General features: G+C 35.5%; 1 long non-coding RNA gene across 1 annotated transcript in view; it reads right to left on the bottom strand.

Moving 5' to 3' along the window:
• Window positions 1-23,864, bottom strand: part of LOC136846505 (uncharacterized) — a 372,690-nt gene extending 348,826 nt beyond the window's left edge. Inside the window, exon 1 of the long non-coding RNA XR_010855420.1 lies at window positions 22,690-23,864. This is a non-coding gene — a long non-coding RNA (uncharacterized lncRNA). The remainder of the gene's footprint in view (window positions 1-22,689) is intronic.
• Window positions 23,865-24,321: the final 457 nt, after the last annotated feature.

The raw sequence follows: 24,321 nt of genomic DNA, 5'->3' as shown, positions 1-24,321 counted from the left end.
ACCCCGTAAGTTAATGCCTTTGTAAGAAAAAAAAAATTTTATTTGCAGAGGCAACCTCTAGCGTGGCGCAAAACCCCGCAAGTTAATGCTACTGCCTTTGTAAAAAATTTGTTTTTTATTTGCTGAGGCAACCTCTGGTGCAGCGTAAAACCTCATAAGTTAACCCTTTGATTACGGCCGAGATGAGACCTCACACTTACCACAATCCGGAGGGTTTTCAGACGGTAGTCACCCGTAGCATGCTACCAGACGCACGAAATCGTAAACAATCATTGTAATAGCGTTTGTATTTGTTGTTTTGCTGTAAATTAACCTGTTTTATTTATATGATAATATTGTGATAGTAGCGATCCGTGATATAGATATTATGTAATTAATGTAACAACACAAATAAATAAACATAGGATAAGTACTATATATCGGGGTTTAGTGTTGCCAGAGGTATAAGCACTGCACTGATTGAGGATGACAGTCTTCTTTTTTTTTTTCATTTTCTCTAATTCTGTTTGAATCCGTAAAGGACAGCTACATCACAGTTGTGTATTATAGTTAAAAATTATTTGTATATTCGTCAGAAAACTAATCATAAAGAATGTTCATCATTTTATGGTTCCGCTTACTATTCCACTAGCTGGGCAAAAAAAAAAAAATGAAGAGAGAGAGAGAGAGAGAGAGAGAGAGAGAGAGAGAGAGAGAGAGAGAGAGAGAGAGAGCGTGACAGAATAAAAATTTTTACCTATGATTTATTCCTTCTAATTGTACATCAATAACATTGGAGAGTAAGTAGACACAATCACAATATTGGTTGCAATATTAACCACATTTCTGGGTAATATTTTTATCAATGATCAAGCACCCAGCTGACAAGGGATACGCAATCTAGAAATTCAGATGAATTCTGCAGTGTTTGAAAAATGGTTTAAAACCAGCTTCTTCCCAATATAGGGCCATCTGCCATCATAGTGTTGGATAACGCTTCTTATCATTCAGTTCGAATTAATAAACCTCCGACAATGTCTGCCAAAAGGATGAAGTTAAAGACTGGCTAATAAAAAATTAGTAAAGTTGCAAAGACATTCATGTAAAGAAAATGATTACGTGATTGACAGACTGGCAAGAGATCATGGACATAGTGGTTAGGCTGCCTCCATATCACTGCCAGTATAATGCAACAGAACTGATATGGGCGCCGGTGAAATCATACGTGGCAAAGAATCATTTTAAAAAAATCAGACCTGCTTCCTTTGGTCAAAGAAGCAATTGAATCCATCTCTTCTGACAACTGGGCTAATGATGTGAGACATGCCGAAGATATAAAAGAGATGACGCTTCAAGAGATGTTTGCATTGATAAATATATAGATTCTTTTGTTATCGATGTAGCATCCTCTGACGAGGATTCTTCATAAGTAATGTCTCCTCATACTTCGATTGTAAATAAATTTATTGCTTTCCCTTGTTGTGTGATATCCTGTTGAACACTGAAATTGAAATAAATTGAAATATAGATCTGTTTTTTTCGACAGAAAGTGGCAGAAATATCTTTAAAAATCTACATATAATAACAGAAATGCCACAGCAGTGATGAGTATCATATGACAGTGCTTTAAAAAGCACAGGTAAATCTAATACTGTATAAATGTGTAATATATATATATATATATATATATATATATATATATATATATATATATATATATATATATATATATATATATATATATATATATTAATTGATATAGTTTTGAGCTTTTGAATTGCTTTCTTTCGTGCATGCCGTAATCCGTCTTTACCTCCTTGCTGTATCAAGGTTGAATTTTCACTGTACAGCTATAAAATAGCTCATAATAAACATTCTTTAAATATTGTTACACCTATATATATATATATATATATATATATATATATATATATATATATATATATATATATATATATATATATATATATATGGGTGTAAAAATATTTAAAAAATATTTATTATGAGCTATTTTATAGCTGCACAGTGAAAATTCAACCTTGATACAGCAAGGAGGTAAAGACGGATCACGGCATACACGAAAGAAAACAATTCAAAAGCTCAAAACTATATCACAATTATATGACTTCGATAACAGCAAAGGAACAGTAATAAAAACTATAGTAGATGACGTAACTCAAGAACATTGCTCAGTACAGCATCCAAATAAACAAAACTGAAAATGAAAGCACATCTAGGTTTCCAAATTTCTTGCATCTATCATTTTCATATATTGAATTTTTTTTTTTATCTAAAATTTAAGTGGGACAACAAAACTTCATTCAGAACTTTCTATTATAGTACACGTGCTTGATAACAGGCGCAAACAATGAGAGCTTGAAGTCAGAAGGTTAATGGTCAGTTTAAGAGGGGCAAAGTCTCTTCCTAAAACGGTCGTACTATAGTAACCCCACCCCCGGCCTTTCTTGTTTACTTGCTAACCTTGTTTACTCTTATTCAGTTTTCATCCTCTGGACTTTACTACTGAAGGTAATCTATTTCTTGTTTTGTCATTGTCATTTTCAATCTTTAAAGCATTTTAATTTTGTAAGCTCTGTTGTCAGTTTTAATTAGTGTTTTTGTATCTTTTTAGCCAGAAAAGATGGGATATGGGTGATCCTGAAGCGCACCTATTAATAAATATATCAATGATGAGCTGACTGTTCTTCCTATCCGTACTCCCTACTATATATATGCATATATGTATATATGTATATATATATATATATATATATATATATATATATATATATATATATATATATATATATATATATATATATATATATATATATGTATATATATGTATATATATATATATATATATATATATATATATATATATATATCTTTCTATCTATGCATCTATCTCTGTGTCTAACTATCTGTTAATACACACACTAACACACACATGTATGTATACATACGTATATATTAACTTTATCACATACACAATTGTTCTGTGCATTAACTAAATTACTAAAAGGACCTCATTCAAACTGGATGGTATCTATAGATACCATGCAGTTTGAATGAGGTCCTAATATATATATATATATATATATATATATATATATATATATATATATATATATATATATATATATATATATATATATATATATATATACATATACATCACGAAGGAAGCAGTAGGGAAAGGCATCCTCATCATCTACAGTTTATTTTCAATGCCGACGTTCCGACGAATTCCAAGTCGCATTTTCAAGGCTATAAAATATAATATAATTTGCGAACATCAATAACAAATTAATGCAATGGCAACAGCTCTTTATGTAGTAAAAATATTTAAAACAAAACACCTCATTCCAAGACAAGTCAATAATGAGTAAAAGGAGTTCACTAAAATCTTAAAACAACCTACCTATATGAAAGAAAGAACAAGACTAACATAAATAAGTACAAACAGAGTGAGGAAAACCAGTTGCCCAAACTAGGCTATAAACAATTTCACTGAGGACGATTGAGTATTTAACGACGGCACAGTCTTCCTGATAATTATGGATTCTAGGATGGTTAAGTCGTTGTTGTTCTGCACTCGGCCTAGGATGGAAAAATCCTTGCTGTCAATATAAGTTTTACATAATTTTGAATGATTTCGTATATTTGATTGCTCAGGATTAGATAACCTGCTACCTGTTCTATGACTTATGCCCTGTGGAATCTATGCGGACCTTCAACAGCCTCCTCGTGCATCCCACATATGTATATCCCGTGATCACATCCCGGGCAAGTGTACTTGTAAACAACGCTGGACGAAAACAGAGGACTGAGCCGGTCTTTGACTCTGAACAGAGACCCTATTGTAAAGGGATTTTTCGGGATGATTTTCAGGTTTAAAGCTGGAAAACTCTTTTGAATAATGGCTGTGCATTTTCTCCTAAAAGTATCATCATGCACGAAAGGGAAACTTGCATACATCTTTAGTTTCGGCACAGTCGATTCAGGTGTTGCCGGAGTCATTTTCTGTAGTAGCAGTTTATTTAGGGATCTGAAAAAGTCGTGATGGAAAAAAAATTATTATTGAAATATTTCACTAAAAAGGATATCTCATCGTGGAAACTCTTCCAGTTTGACGAGTGGGTGTAAGCCCTATGGAGGAGGGTTAAAATAGAGTTCAGTTTCAAATGAAAGAAACACGAACTATAAAAATTCATTCCCAAACCAGTAAATGTATTTTTCTATACACACCTGTGTAAAAACCTGAGTCACCTCTGGAAATAATAAGATCAAGGAAGGGAGTTTGTTATTTACCTCCTTCTCCATAGCGAACCTTATGTTTGGATGTTGTCGGATGACGAACTCCAGAAAGGACTCTGCATGACATTCATGACGAAATAGGGAGAACGTGTCGTCAACATATCTTCGATAAAATAGAGGGCGGAACCTAATGGGACATTCTTCTATTATGCGCTCCTCCAGGGAGCACATGAAGATGTTAGCAAAAATTGGACCAAGTGGTGATCCCATGGCCATCCCTTCAGTTTGTTTATACAAACTGAAGGCAAAGGTCGTGTCCAGCACGGCCAGCTCTAAAAAGTTGTTTAAAAAAATGTCCTACTAAAATTATTAAAAATTGCATCTTCATCAGTAAAAGTTTGCTTAATATTATCTCAGTATTATTATTATTATTATTATTATTATTATTATTATTATTATTATTATATTATTATTATTATTGGAGAAGCAATTCCACAGTTATGTATATGTACATATATTTAAAGATAAATATACAACTGTGGATTTGCTACTTCATTTTAAGACTCATGCTACTATGAGTATTTTTTTATTACTATTATTTTTTTTTTTTAGAATATGAATCCAATTCATACGGGACAAGCATACAGGGACCATTGACTTGAAATACAAGCCTCCAAAGTATATGGTAGACAGGTTTTCCAGGAATATTGGAAAAGTTTTCCGTGCTCTTAATAGTGTTCTTGAAGACTCTAAAACTTATTTCTTTTCCGAAGAAGAATTTTTCTTTAAATAAGACAAGCGATTTAAACTACTCTGTATCCTTCAAAAAATCTACTATTATAATTTGATGCTGGTACCATAAAAAACTATATATTTATAACTTACTCTGCTATGCGAAAAAACTTAATCATTCCTTGCTGGAGGCAGCCATCTCTCTCTCTCTCTCTCTCTCTCTCTCTCTCTCTCTCTCTCTCTCTCTCTCTCTCTCTCTCTCTCTCTCTCTCTCTCTCCCCCTTAATAAGGTGATCAATGGCAATGGAGAAGCCTTGTTAAAACAAAAGAGGTCACTTTTCTCGTGAAGCTGACTGGATTACTGGGCGCTATGTGATGACCATTTCAGGAAACAGAAATTCTTGAGACCACATTATTTTTAACTAGTGGGAAAAATTAAAGCACACAGACGCACAAACCAGTGTATACACACACACACACACACATATATATATATATAAAATATATGTATATATACTTATATATACATATATTTATGTATATGTATCTATCTATAATAATAATTTCCAAGTTGATCTTGTCCTCCCAGGGTGAAATTTTCTAGAAAGCTTTATTGCCACGAAAATAGCATTTTTTTAAAGAAATAAATGTAAATCTAGCAAAAATCATCATCATCGTATCCTTTTCCCTCGTCGTCGGGAGGAGATATCTATCTATCTATCTATCTATCTATCTATCTATCTATATGTATATATATATAGATATATAAATATATATAGATATACATATATATATATACATATATATATATATATATATATATATATATATATATATATATATATATATATATATATATATATATATATATATATATGTATATATATATATATATATATATATATATATATATATATATATATATATATATATGCATACATGTATATAATATATATACATATATGAATATATATATATATATATATATATACATATATACTGTATATATTTATATATATATGTGTATGTATATTTATATATATATATATATATATATATATATATATATATATATATATATATATATATATATATAAGAAATATATATATATATATATATATATATATATATATATACATATATATATGTATATATTTATATATATATATATATATATATATATATATATATATATAATATATATATATATATCATATATATATATATATATATACATATATATATAAATATATATATATATATATATATATATATATATATATATATAACGGGCCGTATATAAATATATATATATATATATATATATATATAAATATACATATATATATATATATATATATATATATATATATATATATATAAAACTATATATATATATATATATATATATATATAATATATATATATATATATATATATATATATAATATATATATATATATATGTCTATTATATATATATATATATATATATATATATATATATATATATATATATATATATATATATATACATATATATATATATATATATATATATATATATATATATATACTATATATATATATATATATATATATATATATATATATATATATATATATATATATATATATATATATTTCTCCATGACGAGAGAAAAGGATACGATGATGATTTTTCACTAAATTTTTAATTTCTTTCTTTTTTTAAAATATTGATGTTTTCGTGGCAATAAAGCTTTCAAGAAAATTTCATACCTTCTGCTGCAAGAAAGAATCATTGTCGCCTGGCGCCGTAATATCTTCGTGTTTTTCCTGCAGTCGTTTTAGAATTCTTCAGCTCATGCGTATAGTGCCATCACTCAATAGGTGCACTGACACCAAGGACTACAGTGGCCATCTCAGGGATCCTCCAGGAAGACGTCTTGAAGCCTTCAGAGACAGCATGTGAGCAAAGAAGGCGAAGTTTATGGTTAAAATGAACTGGATGACGAAGCAGATCGACTAAAAGAGATTTTCAAGAGGAAAAAGTACATCACGAGAATGGCAGATAGCTTCAGTCTGTAATTGTTTACTGCTGAAAATATGGACTACTTCATGCGGAGCAGTATGAAGTCGAGGTTCCCGCCTTCTGCGATTATTCGGCACCTCTACAGTCGTATTGTCACTCACGGACGCAAGCTCTTCATTCGAAATAAGGAAGGAAATAATCAAGAAGAGAGGAAGACAGTGGAACGGAGGAACTGAAGAATTTATACGAAATAAAAGGTAGAGAACTTGAGGTGTTTTCTAAGCTGATTGAGAGGGGATTTTGGATGCCCAAATTACCGCTTGGAGCAGTTCTTCGCTCGAAATAAGAAAGAGAAGGAACAAAAAGAGACGACATCGGCGTGGAGGTATACTGAAGAATGCTGACGAAGAAAAAGTAGATAACCTGAGGTGTTAGAAACTGCTTCAAAGATTTTGGATTCACAGAATTACTTTTCGGAGAAGCAAGGAAGAATCGAAGGGATGATCAATATCGTCAGTAAGAGGGAATCTCATAAGTTTATAGAAGACGACTCCTTAAAGCAAAGAAGCTGTTTATGTGCCAGAAAAAGAACTCCAAGTAATGGTTATCGCGATGTTGAAATGATCTAAAACCTTCGAGATTTTCCTTGAAGACATTTTGGAATCCTTCAGTCCTCCGGCTCCTGGAAGGACGAGAGAAATGCCATTCGCGCATGCGCCGAGCTTCAAAGTGTCCAAGAACAATCTCCGAGATGCTTCAAATCGTCTGGAAGCCTTCGGAGACAGAAAGTGTCAGTTTTGAAAAAGTAGGGTAAGAGAAAGCAAAGAGTATTGGTGAGGGGAAGGGTCCGACCCAGAGGCGCTTTTCCTCCAAGGAAGCAGCCTATGGGTCTGACCCTTCCCATGGAAAGGGCCCAAGCCCTTTAAGGGATTGGCCCCAAAGCCTACAAGGCTTGCCAGTCTTTTGAGGGCAGCCTTGAAGGGAAGGGTCCGACCCAGAGGCTGCTTCCTCGGAGGAAGGCAGGTATCCTGCCAGGCTGGGGAAGCAGGCCTGGAGAGGGCCCAAGAACTTCAAGGATGAGGCCCAAAGTCCTCCCTAGGCTGGCCAGTCTCTTGAGGGCAGCCTTGAAGGGAAGGGTCTGACCCAGAGGCTGCTTCCTCGGAGGAAGGCAGGTATCCTGCCAGGCTGGGGAAGCAGGCCTGGAGAGGGCCCAAGAACTTCAAGGATGAGGCCCAAAGTCCTCCAAGGATGGCCAGTCTCTTGAGGGCAGCCTTGAAGGGAAGGGTCCGACCCAGAGGCTGCTTCCTCGGAGGAAGGCAGGTATCCTGCCAGGCTGGGGAAGCAGGCCTGGAGAGGCCCAAGAACTTCAAGGATGAGGACCAAAGTCCTCCAAGGATGGCCAGTCTCTTGAGGGCAGCCTTGAAGGGAAGGGTCTGACCCAGAGGCTGCTTCCTCGGAGGAAGGCAGGTATCCTGCCAGGCTGGGGAAGCGGGCCTGGAGGGCCCAAGAACTTCAAGGATGAGACCCAAAGTCCTCCAAGGATGGCCAGTCTTTTGAGGGCAGCCTTGAAGGAAGGGTCCGACCAGAGGCTGCTTCCTCGGAGGAAGGCAGGTATCCTGCCAGGATGGGGGGGAAGCAGGCCTGGAGAGGGCCCAAGAACTTCAAGGATGAGGACCAAAGTCCTCAAGGACTGCCAGTCTCTTAAGGGCAGCCTTGAAGGGTCCTCAAGGGTCTGACCCAGAGGCTGCTTCCTTGGAGGAAGGCAGGTATCCTGCCAGGCTGGGGAAGCCCAGGCCTGGAGAGGGCCCAAGAACTTCAAGGATGAGACCCAAAGTCCTCCAAGGATGGCCAGTCTCTTGAGGGCAGCCTTGAAGGGAAGGGTCCGACCCAGAGGCTGCTTCCTCGGAGGAAGGCAGGTATCCTGCCAGGCTGGGGAAGCAGGCCTGGAGAGGGTCCAAGAACTTCAAGGATGAGGCCCAAAGTCCTCCTAGGCTGGCCAGTCTCTTGAGGATAGCCTTGAAGGGAAGGGTCTGACCCAGGGTCCAGGTTGCTTCCTCGGAGGAAGGCAGGTATCCTGCCAGGCTGGGGAAGCGGGCCTGGAGGGACCAAGAACTTCAAGGATGAGACCCAAAGTCCTCCAAGGCTGGCCAGTCTCTTGAGGGCAGCCTTGAAGGGATGGGTGGGCAGCCTTGAAGGATGGGTCCGACCAGAGGCTGCTTCCTCGGAGGAAGGCAGGTATCCTGCCAGGCTGGGGAAGGAAGGCCTGGAGAGGGCCCAAGAACTTCAGGATGAGGCCCAAAGGCCCAGTCCTCAAGGATGGCCAGTCTCTTAAGGGCAGCCTTGAAAGGGAAGGGTCTGACCCAGAGGCTGCTTCCTCGGAGGAAGGCAGGTATCCTGCCAGGCTGGGGAAGCAGGCCTGGAGAGGGCCCAAGAACTCTTCAGGATGAGACCCAAAGTCCTCCAAGGCTGGCCAGTCTCTTGAGGGCAGCCTTGAAGGGAAGGGTCCGACCCAGAGGCTGCTTCCTCGGAGGAAGGCAGGTATCCTGCCAGGCTGGGGAAGCAGGCCTGGAGAGGGCCCAAGAAGGCCAGGGCAGGTATCCTGAAACAAGGGATGGGTCTGGACCCAGAGGTTGCTCCTGAGGCCCAAAGGCCCAAAGACTGGCCCAGTCTCTTAACCCTATCTGGTGCAAGTTGGGTCTGGGCAGACCCACCTGATAGGGGATTTTTTTCATTTTTAGATCATTTTATTTAATAATCGTTTTTAGTTGATTCTATGATTACCAAAATATGGGAAATTATTAATTATTTTAATTTTCATTAGCCCTTTGATTACGGCCGAGATGAGACCTCACACTTACCACAATCCGGAGGGTTTTTCAGACGGTAGTCACCCAGCATGCTACCAGACGACGAAATCGTAAACAATCATTGTAATAGCGTTTGTATTTGTTGTTTTGCTGCAAATTAACCTGTTTTATTTATATGATAATATTGTGATAGTAGCGATCCGTGATATAGATATTATGCAATTAATGTAACAAATACAAATAAATAAGCTGCCAGTAATAAAGGAATATTCCAAAATCGGCAATTATTCCAACGGTCACGCCAACCAAATTCGACAAAGTGGAAGGTACAGCGAGCTGAAAACAAAAGCGGGTCATTTCTGTCAAAGCACGTGCATCTCAATATCACCTACATACATACATACAGTATATGTACAAACACACACATTACTGCATCTATATATATATATATATATATATATATATATATATATATATATATATATATATATATATATAATAGAATCCATGACAACGGCAACAATGATTACACGACACAACAATACATTTTGGACACTAGCGAATATGGACATTTGGAAGGTGACAATCGTATTTCCATGGCTGAGACGTGGGAGTGGTACGTGAGATGCCGGAATCCTTTTGATGGAAATGACCGGTCGTTGTTTTCTGCTCTTGTTTACCTTCCACCTGTGTTGAGTTTGGTAGCCCTGAACGCTGGAATACTACCTTGGGAATAGGGCCTGGGATTATCCTTGTCCTTCGGACAGATTCCAATTCAATGTTTGATTGACGATGGCGGTCAAAAGTCAGGGGAAAAGTGAAACAACCTCCTTGAATGGAAATCGTATTAGCCGCAAGTAAAAAAGAGGTTCCAGAATCCGCATTTGTCAATGAAACAAGGATATTGAGACTGCCAGGGCTTAGGATAATCCCGGGGCCCATTTTCAAGCTAATATTCCAACGGTCACGCCCACCAAATTCGACAAAGGTGGAGGGTGAATGGATGCGGCTGAAAACAAAGCAGTTCATTTCTGTCAACAGGACACGTGCATCTGAAATGCCACCTACGCGCGTCGTCTGTCACACTTGCATGTGACATGTAAACACAATTGCCACCTCTTGCCACATTCACTAGGGATCAATATTATAAATCACATTGCTGATCAAAATGTGTAATTGTGTGGTGTGTGACAAAGTATGTGTATGTATATATATACTATATGTATGTATGTATGTATGTATATATATATATATATATATATATATATATATATATATATATATATATATATATATACATATGTATATATATAATTGACTATATATACATGTGTGAGTACTTATATTTATATATATATATATATATATATATATATATATATATATATATATATATATATATATATATATATATATATATGAAGGCAATGCCCTGAAGGAAAGAGAAACGAGTCTGCTAAGTAAAGGACAATACGTCAAGAAAAGCCTTGCAATACTCTGTTGCTTCTCTTTCCTTCAAATGGAATTGTCTTTATTTATATATTCATCACGTTCCATATTCTCATGATTCAGTTATATATATATATATATATATATATATATATATATATATATATATATATATATATATATATATATATATATATATATATATATGTGTGTGTGTAATATATATACAATTAATTACATATATATGAGTGTATATATATATATGTATATATGTTTGTGTGTGTATGTAAAATACAAACACATACTCACACCTATCCCTATAAAAATAAAAAAATTGGATAAATTCCTGTTACAAAAAATGATTAGCCACATATGAACCGTATATATATATATATATATATATATATATATATATATATATATATATATATATATATATACTATATATATATATATATATAATATACATATATATATATATATATATATATATATATATATATATATATATATATATATATATATATATATATATATATATATATATATATATATATATATATATATATTATATATATATATATATATATATATATATATATATATATATATATATATATATTTAATCACTAACATTTTGGAATTTGTTCAATTGTTTTTGAACCAATATTCAGGGGAAGTTGTAGGGTTTTGTAGATCATTTTATTCTGTTATAATTTTCTACAGATATTTTTCTTTTCCTTCAATTATTCTAGTGGTACCTGTTTACTTACATCTTATTTTTGAGAAACATCTAATGAAAATGTCAGCAAATGCCGCATGAAAGTTGGGTATTGTTCTTAAGTCCTCATATACTTATATGAGTGATTAAATCAGTGCAACATTTTTTAGGGAATTTGTCCTTCCTTTACTAGGATACTGTTCTCCGGGAGATGTCTGCTTCTGCCAGAGATTTATATCTTTAGAGTGGTTCGAGGTGGAAGGTTTCTTTGGCAGCTATGCCTTGGACTATAGACGGATGGTCTCTTGTTTGTCACTTTTTCATAAGTTGTATTTTGACATATCTTTCACATTCTCAGTTGATCCCTGATCCCCTGTTCCTGCTGAGAGGGCAACCAGATTCGCTGAACAGCAGCATCAATGTGCAGTAAATGTACCTCGCCTTCGAACTTTTCAGTTCCAGGGGACCTTTATTCCTCACGCCTTACGACTGTGGAACAGCCTCTTTACTGAGGATGTGTTGCAAACGGAACTTCAAAAGTTCAAGTGAATGTAATGCATTACTACCCTTATGCAATACATCTTGTATTTAATACTTTGTTTACATTTTTTTATTTATTTATTGTTAGTACATCTGTTTTCTAATAACTGATCTCCTTTTCTGTATTTCCTACTACCTTCTGTTATTTCACTCGAATGAACACCATTTTCTTAGTATGCTTGAATTTCAAGTTAGTTACCCTGTGGGGCTTGTTTCATATGGATAGTGTTCATCTTCTGAATAATAATAATAATAATAATAATAATAATAATAATAATAATAATAATAATAATAATAACAACAACATTGTCTATATTCATTAATCTCATGGTAACGGTTATTATATTGTTATTATTATTCTCATATATCATAAATCATCAATACCATGATTATCAGATTTACATTACATCCGACTCATTTTATATTTTATGATATCCAGTCTTCAAAGGACAGAAAAGGAACATTAAACGCAAAATAGTAATTTACTCTCTCTCTCTCTCTCTCTCTCTCTCTCTCTCTCTCTCTCTCTCTCTCTCTCTCTCTCTCTCTCTCTCTCTCACTAAAGACTAAAGCCATAATTTGATGAAGAAAATTATAATACGGATGAATTTCAACATTTATTTTTACAAAAATCTTTTTTGCTGTAGATAAAAAAACAAAATCAGAAAATGTATAAACACATAAGACTCAATATGATTGGAAGAAGCTTTATGACATAAGTTGAATGAAATCAAACAATGTGAATAACAAATGGTGATGAATCTGAATATTTAATAAGCTGAACATAATAATCTTGACAAAACTTTTACGACAGAATTCTAGTAATTCAGAAGTGTGTGGTATTCTCTGAAAACAAGGAGCGACACATAGTCCTACATTGCAGTCTTTACACATGAAATATGTCTGCTGGCCTTTCTTGGGCCTACAGGATGTATGCGAGCACACACGACATCTTAGTCTAGGTCGCAGTTGTTTTTCTGTTGAGGGGAACTGGATCAGGAAAGTGTCTTTCTGTTAGCCGCCTTGGCTGCGTTATTACGGTGCAGGTAATTATCTTGTTAGGTGCTGGAGGGTACCTTTCAATCAACTGCAGAACGACTGACTTAGAAAACTGTAAATATGACCCTTTCTTGCCAGTAACAAATCCATGCAAGTGATGACAGTTTACTAGTATCATATCAAGCAGACGGAAAAATAGTTTTATGTACCATCTCGTGGTTTTACGGATACACTTCACAGAACTAATAAGCATGTCGTTCTTGTCCACAATCCGCATTTTCTTATTATAGTCAACAACGCATGCAGGTTTTTGCACAAATTCCCCTGGTCGACACCTTTTTCACAGTCTACCATTATATTTTCATGTACTGAAGATAACATATACACTGTCCTGTTATCCTGCCATTTTAAACCTAATATTCCATTGCAGTTTTGAGACGAAATCTCAGATTTGTTCACATCAGGAAATTTAGGCATAAATTTCCTATTTTTCCGGACTGTTCCACATGCTCCTGTTTCGTTGTCGCCCAAATACTTGAGCAGTTTTGGGCTGCAATACCAATTATCGAAATACAGGATGTGATGTTTTCCGAGATGCGAGGCCATAAATGTTTTTACCACAGAACCAGATACCCCTAGATCCTCATCTACCAATATCTCTGTATCTTTTCCAGTATAGATTATAAAATCGACAATATAATCCGTTTTGGCATCACAAAGTTCAAATATTTTCACTCCAAATCGACTTCTTTTATCTGGAATGTACTGCTTGAAACTTAGCCTTCCCTTCCATAACATTAAACTTTCATCTATGCATAAATCCTGGAAAGGTTGAAATTTTTCCCGGAATTTTCTACGCACACTGTCGAGCACGGGTTTAATTTTTTTTTTTAGTTTATTATCTGGGCTTGTTTCCTGTGAATTATCAACGAAATGTAGAACCCGTAGAATTTGAAGAAATCTGTCCCTTGCCATCAGCCTTCTCACTCCTTTTTGTCTCGAATGTCTCAAGCGTAGTCCAGTAATCTACGATGCGATGTTTACTTATATGCGACATGATCATAATCACAAAAGGAACCGTATCATTTCCTCCACAGTAACCTGAGCAAATTTTCGCAAATACTTTGGCACTGCATCTCCTAGCGTATCAACAAGGAATCTCTGATAACGGTTTGTCTCTTCAGCAATCAGCCCCATAAATTCGTTGTCGAAAAATTCAAAAATAGTCTACTTCCTTTGAATTTTCATTCACATTACATTTCGACGTAATGCCACTGCCACTGCTGTCAAATATGAAATCTCTGGGCTGGAAATTGCTGGCAGCCCACTCCCACTCATCACCTGGGTCACTTCGCTGTCTCCGCCTTCTTTTGACACCTTGGCTTTCATTTGTAGGTGGCAGATTTTCGTCATTTTCACTGTCGGTTGATATTTCATCACTGTCTCTTGTACCAGGACCATAATTATCCATTTCATTTCCTTCTAAATCCGATTCATTTTCATATCCAGAAAATGAGTCGAGAAGGTCTATAAAATAGTTATCCTCGTCGAGAGCTCTTCTCTCGATCTGCCGGCGGTCAACTCGAGGATGTCGTACCCTTTGACCCGTCCTCCTGTGACATCTTGATGAAGACTAATGAATTTTAGGGAAATACGTGAATTTATATGAATTCACTGTATGGCAACTGACAGACTGTTACCATATCAAGAAAAAAGAGGCCAGTATTTCAATCATCAGTCCTTCACATAAAAGGAAATTACCGGTGCTCGTATACGACACAACAGTGTTCCGGGCCAGTTTATTAAATGCGTCGTATACGTTACAACCGAAATCAAAGGGTTAATGCCTTTGTGAGAAAAATTTTTTTATCTGCAAAGGCAACCTCTGGTGGGGCGAAAAACCCCCGTAAGTTAAAGCCTTTCTAAGAAAAATTTTTTTTTTTATTTTGCAGAGGTAACACCAGGCGCGGCGTAAAACCCCAAATGTTAATGTCTCTGTAAAAAAGAAACCTGCAAAGGCAATCTCTGAAGTGGCATAAAACCCTGCAAGTTAATGCCTTTGTGAAAGAAAAACTTGCAAAGGCAACCTCTGGCCGGACGTAAAACCCCGTAAATTGATGCCTTTGTATAAAAATAATTGTTATTTGCAGAGGCAACCTCTGGCAAGGCGTAAAACCCTGTAAATTAATGTCTCTGTAAAAAAGGCAATTGCAGAGGGAACATCAGGCGTGGCGTAAAACCCTTGAAGTTATTGCCTTTGTAAAAAAAAAAAAATTACAACGGCAACCACTGGTAGAGCGTAAACCCCCGTAAATGAATGCCTTTGTAAGAAAAAATAAAACGAATTTGGATAGGCAACTTCTCGTGCGGCGTAAAACTTCACAAGTTGATCCTTTGTTTAAAAAAAAAATAAAAAACAAAAATTTAAAGAGACAACCTCTGGCGTGGCGTAAAACTCCGTAAGTTCGTCTTTGTAAAAAAAAAAAAAATTACAAAGGAAACCACTGGCGCAGCGTAAAACCCTGTACATTAATGCCTTTATAGAAAAAACTTACATAGGTAACCTCTGGCGCGGCGTAAAACCCCGTGAGTTAATGCCTTTGTAAGAAAAAAAATTTAAATATAAAAAATTTACGGAAACAACCTCTGACGTGGCTTAAAACCCCTCAAGTTAAAGCCTTTGCAAGTAAAATAAAAAAAATCTTGCAAATGCAACCTCTGGCGTGATGTAAAAACGATAAGTTAATGCCTTTGTAAGAAAAAAAAATTTACAGTGGCAACACTTGGTGCGGCGTAAAACCCAGTAAGTTAATGGCTTTGTACAAAAAAAAAAAAAACTTGAAAAGGCGACCTCTGGCATGGTGTAAAAACCCGTAAATTCAGGCCTTTGTAAGAAAAAAAAGATTAGAAACAAGTTTATAGAGGCAACCTCTAGTGTACGCGTGGCGTAAAACATTTTTAGTTTGCAATGTATGAGCAGCTCGAAATCCATATTAATGAATGATTTGGGCAATTTAGTGACCAATTTTTGGGTTATAAACAGAATAAACGTACAGTAGCACCTAACTATTAGAAAGATAATTTGAAATATAACACAAAATTTGATAATGGCCATAGTAATTATAAAATGAACAATAACTGAACTAACCATGTTAATTTTAATCAAATTTGTTGCATATACCTATTAGTCAAAGTTAATAATGCAAGGCCATCATTTTGTAGTAATCTCACTTTGATAACAATTAGTTAATCATACGTTCTGTTTCCACACCAGAAACGAGGAGCGGTCGTGTTACGTGTAACTCTTCGGGATAGATTCACCTCTACGGTATACAACTGCTATCATATATGGCAGGTTCACCAGCGAGAAATATCTAGAAAAATACCGGAGAAGGTGATGTTCTCAACAGCACAACATGCTGCAACAGAGTGGGAAGTACTGCAAAGGAGGCCTGAAACTGTTTACAACTACGTTGCTTCTGAGCCCAAAAGGCTTCAGTGTACCTGATAATCTCGGTGGTATATACCGTACATATAATATATTATAAATATATACATATACACAGACATATATATAAGCGAATCCCCCAGGAAAAAGACAAGCAGAAGTTCAGTACCAAGCGCTTTCACGTTTATTGACGCATCGTCGGGGCACAAATGAGACAAATATAAAGAAGGTTACAAAGTAAACAAAAAGAACAAGAAATACCAGATGGTCAATTGTCAAAGGGTAATAAACAGAAAGTTAATCCAGGATAATCCGGGATCGAGCTGTCACAAACTGAACCTAAGACCAAACAAAATGACATACTAAAGTTTAGGCTTACAATATACAAAAACATGTATAACCTTGAATACCAGATGGTTAATTGGCAGGGGTTAAAAAGAAAAGGTTAATCCACGGCAAATCCGGAATCACGCGGTCACAAACTAATCCAAATATATACTTAACCATAAGGAAACGGAATCTTACCCATTCAAATTGCAGTAACGTATAATAAAAATTAATATTAATTTTGCTTATATTTATCAACAACTTTTTTAATTATTAAAGCATCAAGTTTATATAAACCAAGACTTAAATTTAGAGCACTTTCATTATTTGACTTAATAAAACAAGATTCGATGATATTCCTTTTAACTGTGTCATTGCGCGGGACTAGAGGTCTTGCTTTACTCCAGTTAATAGGATGATCTAAATCTCTCATATGTACGAATAATGCATTCGATATTTAATTTATATGTGTTCTCACAGAATATTGATGTTGTTTGATTCGTTGTGAAAGTGGTTTTCCAGTCTGTCTATAATATATTTTATCACATTTTCTGCAAGGAATTTCATAGATGCAGCCAGAAACATCTTTAGGAGAATTTTTATCACTAAACTCTTAACATTAAAATTACTGAAAACAACATTTATGTTGAAAAGCTTTAAAATTCTAGGAATTTGTAAAAACCTTTCATCATGCAGTAATTTGAGAATATTCTCAAATTACCGTATGATGAAAGGTTTTTACAAATTCCTAGAATTTTAAAGCTTTTCAACATAAATGTTGTTTTCAGTAATTTTAATGTTAAGAGTTTAGTGATAAAAAATTCTCCTAAAGATGTTTCTGGCTGCATCTATGAAATTCCTTGCAGAAAATGTGATAAAATATATTATGGACAAACTGGAAAACCACTTTCACAACGAATCAAACAACATCAATATTCTGTGAGAACTGGCCAAATATAAAAGGAATATCATCGAATCTTGTTTTATTAAGTCAAATAATGAAAGTGCTCTAAATTTAAGTCTTGGTTTATTTAAACTTGATGCTTTAATAATTAAAAAAGTTGTTGATAAATATAAGCAAAATTAATATTAATTTTTATTATACGTTACTGCAATTTGAATGGGTAAGATTCCGTTTTCCTTATGGTTAAGTATATATTTTGGATTAGTTTGTGACCGCGTGATTCCGGATTTGCCGGATTAACCTTTTTCTTTTAACCCCTGGCAATTAACCATCTGGTATTCAGGTTATACATGTTTTTGGATTTTGTAAGCCTAAACTTTACTATGTCATTTTGTTTGGTCTTAGGTTCAGTTTGTGACAGCTCGATCCCGGATTATCCTGGATTAACTTTCTGTTTATTACCCTTTGACAACTGACCATCTGGTATTTCTTGTTCTTTTTGTTTACTTTGTAACCTTCTTTATATTTGTGTCTCATTTGTGCCCCGACGATGCGTCAATAAACGTGAAAGCGCTTGGTACTGAACTTCTGCCTGTCTTTTTCCTGTGGGATTCGCTTAGACACTGAAGTCACGTGCATCTACTGTGATTTTTTAGACATATATATTCAAATATACAAATATATATACATATATATATACAAATATATTTAATCAAATATATATATATATATATATATATATATATATATATATATATATGTGTGTGTGTGTGTGTGTGTGTGTGTGTGTGTGTGTGTGTGTGTGTATAAAATGGTTGACTATGCATTTGGCTTTTGTGTCTAAAATGAAAACATACAATTTATTAATTTACCTCATTGCGCTGATTTTTAGCCTACAATGATGCTTAGTTTATCTGACTTTGTGTCAAGACCAAATGGATAAAATTATTAATTTACTACATGAGCTCTATAAAAAAAATGTATGGAAGAGTTAATTAAAATACAAAGAATGTTAAAAATAACGGGTGTGGAACTGTGTTCCTCACAGCAGTATGCAGTGACAATAACGGGAAGCGATGTAAAAGCCACAGTTACCAAATGGCTGTTCAAGGTGATTTACAATGACGCCAGTGATATATTCGTGCCGTAATGAATGCAGGGACCAGATCATCAAAAACGGCATTTCATCATCAATGTATTGTCTTTTCATTGCATGGATTACTTCCCTCAATTTGATCTCAATATCACACCAAAACAAAAGTATAGCCACGTCACAATAGAAAGGTTGTTATCTAGTTATGAGAATATAGTGTTTCCAGCTCTAGTGTATTATGCATTATGCACAGAAAAAGTTTCTCATTTATCATTACTCATTTGACAAACGTTCTCTGGCTGTTCAGTGACTTTAGTTCCACAGGCAGCGTTACCAACACCTTCGTGTTTGCTCTACACCGGGGCATTAGCCGCTACTTCGTGCAGTTGCCAGTTGTCTCAAATACATGAAGGGAACTGCACTTTGCATTATCAATGGAATCTACCGAAACCGTGACACGTATAATAGCCTAGCTTAGTACAGTAGAATTAGCCAAAATGAAACTCGCACGATAGCCTACACTGGATACAAGCGAAGCCAGTTTTGGGGAGAAAAAATTTCAAGGTAGCATGCACGAGTATGTGAGTATACGAGTAGCCTATATGTGGTAATTCCGGTGTTTTTGACGCTGTATATTTTTTGGGATTTAGTGAATGCTGTTGATGGAAATATGTGGTAGCGTATTTATGGTATTTATGGCCTTAATTTGATGGTTTTATAAGCGAAACGAGTGAACTAACAGCGTGAATGTGTTGGTGTGGTGGGTGGTGGGGAAAAGGGGCAGTGGAGATGACACTAGCCTTTCTTTTTCCTACCCTGTGTTTTTGCCTCTTTTGTGCCTCTGGATCAACTGGAGAAGCCATATTCTTGTTGTTTTCCCACTTTTTTATAACTATTTTGACAATAAGGGGGCAGAAAATTCAAGGTCGGAGAGGGGTGCTGCCCATATATAATTTTCCCCTTAGTTTACGTATTCCGAAGATACGAATTCGAGGTGCGCGAGCGCCTGTCACCCTTAGAGGTGCGCAATAGGGGTAAGGGCCGTACATATCTGTATAGGCAATATATACATACAGTATATATACGTATACGTATATATACACATATATGTATATAAGGATATACATATATTCTTATATACATACATGTATGTGTATATGTACGTATACGTATATATACTGTATGTATATACTGCCAATACAGATATGTACGGCCCTTACCCCTATTGCGCACCTCTAAGGGTGACAGGCGCTCGCGCACCTCGAATTCGTATCTTCGGAATACGTAAACTTAAGGGGAAAATTAAATATGGGCAGCACTCCTCTCCGACCTTGAATTTTCGGCCCCCTTATTGTCAAGATAGTTATAAAAAAGTGGGAAAACAACAAGAATTACACACACACACATATATATATGTATGTATGTATGTAAGTGTGTATGTATAAATTTATGTGTAAATGATCAAAAATATAATTTGTCATTAAATGACGCAACGATATTTTTAAAAAGTCCTCAGAATCAACATTTCTTTAAAAAACACTGAAATTTCAGCCCTCATACTAATTTGCTGAGAAACTATTTTTCGAAATCTTAATAATTGATGAATAAGATTTGCATATAAATGGAGAAGGTGGCTGACAGGCAGGAACCGACTGTCCAAACAGAATAATGGAAAATCAATCTGTGACATAGGCTTACCGTCCGTGGGGACAGAAGGCTTATTGAAAAAAATAAAATTACGAGAATACGAGGACGCTGAATGTAAGGGGCTCAAAAAGAAAGATGTGTTAAAAGTCTAACATGTAAATCTAGTATAACAATAATCAGGATAGTAGGAAAGGAATTTAATATATATATATATATATATATATATATATATATATATATATATATATATATACAGTATTTATTTATATATATATATATATACATTTATAATATACTATCATCTATCTATCTATCTATCAATATCTCCATATATATAGCAATTCTTGAACAAAGATCTTGGGAATACTCTGTAATGCTGTACCGAAGTAGGCTATTTAACCTGTTAAGCGTCACCCACGTAATAATACGTTTGCTGCAATCTACTCGGTAGCGCCTTCAACGGGATATTACGTTCACGACTTTAACTGTGCTTTTCAAGCTGTCAGCCCCGTAATAATACGTTTACTCGTATGGAAAATGTTGGAACATAATTTGGTAACACTCTTAGAACACGTAAGCTGTAATTAATTACTTATTTCCTGCCTGGCAACTCTTTTTAGTTGGTCGCTTGATGCCTAGATGACTATTTTTTTCCCAGTACGCGTTGGGCGTTTTTAGAGACAACATGTTTAGACGTCAATAAGTCCTGTTCAAAACTATGTTCTTAACTTGAGCTTGACCGGTTCTCGCAAGTTCAAGATAGCGTCGAGTTCCCCAAGAGACATATGTGAGGTGTTTCCTACCACACTCATTCAGGAGTCACATTTTTCACAACAACTCTGGCAAAGCTGGTGTAACATAGAGAACAGCAAACATACTCGTGAAAACATGAGCCTTTACTGCAAAAGGTTGCGTCAGCTGAGCTTTTTTTACCAACATAACGAACGAGACATTCCGAAATGAGATATACCGACAGTAGTACCAACCTCAGGTCATTTCCCGAAACAAAGAGTGTTCAATGATAAAGGACATATATACCTCAAAACGGTTGGTACGTCTGAAACACCACCCATCTGGAGATGATAAATCTTTGATTTAAGGCTATTAAAACTAGCGTCACAACATGTAAGTTACTGACGCCGGAAGCCAGATTGTTAAATGGCAAATGACATCTATATCTCAAAACGGTTGGTACGCCTGAAACACCACTCGTCTGGAGATGATAATGCTTCCCGTCCAGGCCGTCCTTTTAAAGTTGAAGGCTGGCGTGGAATCCAGACATTGATGTGCGAGAGTCGTGTAAAAGAATTGACATCAAGACACCATTTTCGAAACTGTTTGAATTGTTCACTGAGTTAAGTGTACGCTGGGCAGGTTAGGTCTAGCCTAATTCATGAGACTAGGTTTTAAAGGCACAGAATCACTAAAAACAAATGAATATTTTTTGTTAGCGATAAAGTACAAGAGCTGATGCCACATGAATTTACTTGAATGGTTAACGGGACACTATCCTTTGCTTACCTGGTCTACATTACAAGGGGTTTGATATCGTTTTTAAAAGGCTTTCTCTTCTGGTATGTAGAATATATAGTAATTTTCTGATAGGCTACCTGGGCCTATGTGATGAATATATAAATTTTTTCACGTACTTTACATTTCAAATATCCTACAAGTTGAAACAGATCAACAAAATGTTCAACTGTATTGGAGTACTGGGCCGGTACCTAAATACAATATACCGATATGATTACATAGCACATGGTACTTACCTTCAGGTGATTTCTATTCTCTTGATCTGTTCCCTTCATGCTTTCATTTAGGCTGTATCTTAATTCTACGCTCTTATTTTATTCAGTAAACTTCTTTGTCACTTCACCATAGCAGTCGTGTTTGTCGTAGGACCTGTAGCAGGTAGAGTGAAAATCAACACGACAAATTTAAACAAAATTCTTTAAAGATTTTCAGCTCACTAGGCCTAGCCTATTTCTTGGTCGAAGTAAACGTTATCCACGATTGCAGTGAACTGACTTGTGCAGCCTCTTTCTTGTAAGTGTTCATTTCTGCATTTCATGAAAGCCAGTTTGCGACTATACACACGCATTTACACTATCTTCATTGGTGAAGAGAAAGCAGGGCCAGGCTGCAGAAATTTGTTCAACTTACGTGCCAGTTAACCGACGGCTGGGAGGTTTCATATCGCATTTTCTTAGGTTATTTTTTTACTCGTTTTTTTTTTTTTTTTGTAAGTCCTGGTTTCAGTACTCGTCGTTTCGACACCATTAATAGCTATCTATAAGTAGAACATCATACCAGTCAACGAACAAGCACGAAATGAAATACACATCTTATCGCCACTAGCATACGTAGGACACTGAATGAGTGAACTCACCTTCACCAGTATAGCCAATGTAACACAATGAAATCCGCCATACTAGCTTTGGAAATCCGCCGGTATGACCAAAATACGCTAGATTTTTCAGTTTCTGATACACTTAAACGAAATGGTTTTATGTACAACATATGGGCTTTGGTTCACCATTTTGACTTGTTTTGTGCCCAGAACCCCTGGTGAATCAATCCTGCTTGCTTTCCCAACAGGAATAGACCAAGCTGTATGCTGTCATTGCTCCTGTTTCCTCTGCCACACACACCATCAACCGATTTCAAGTTTACTGGATAGTCTGTTTCTCAGTGGTTTTTTTTTTTTTTACAATAATTAGTTGACTAAACTGTGTCTAAACCTGGGTACCTGAAGGAGGCAATGAAATTACATCAGTTGCAGGATCGTTGCATTCTTGAGTTGCATTGCTGACGGGTGCATCTCGTTACTTCCCTGCTCAAAAATTATTTCTTTTCATAGTATAACTTTCCAACTAGTTAATTCTGATTTTAACACTGACGAAATCCACTTAAAAAAACAAAACCATTCAGATCCGCCAGATATCCTGCTTTTCGCCAGAATGAGTAGTTTTTCCGTTAAGTTGGCAACATTGAGCATTGCTAACAAGCTCATTATCAGATGCTCCGTATGATTGTGACGTCACTGATCCTAGGGCGCACGAGTTTACTGCTCAAATTAAGCTTTTCCCAATAAACATGCAATGTATTGAGTAGCTATGTGGACACTGCAAAACTAAGTGTTGTTACAGACGCGCTGGACTTAAGAGTTTATGCCTTGAAGGATTTTGATGTAGTAGGTAATAGGTATAGTATAGGCGTAGATAATGACAATTAATATAGTATAATTGTATTTTTTATATTGTTAGATGTCTTGCATTCAACCTTGTGAAACGACAAAATTTACTTGACTTTTCACACGATTAAACTTAAAAAGTTTATCATTTGAAGTTTTAATGAAAAACTGTAAAAACTATGTAAAAACAACTGCAGACTACAATATG

This window comes from Macrobrachium rosenbergii, chromosome 15 (assembly GCF_040412425.1).
Source record: "Macrobrachium rosenbergii isolate ZJJX-2024 chromosome 15, ASM4041242v1, whole genome shotgun sequence".
Classification (NCBI taxonomy): domain Eukaryota; kingdom Metazoa; phylum Arthropoda; class Malacostraca; order Decapoda; family Palaemonidae; genus Macrobrachium; species Macrobrachium rosenbergii.
The sequence above is the reverse complement of the archived record's forward strand: the minus strand, read 5'-3'. Positions and strand labels throughout refer to the sequence as shown.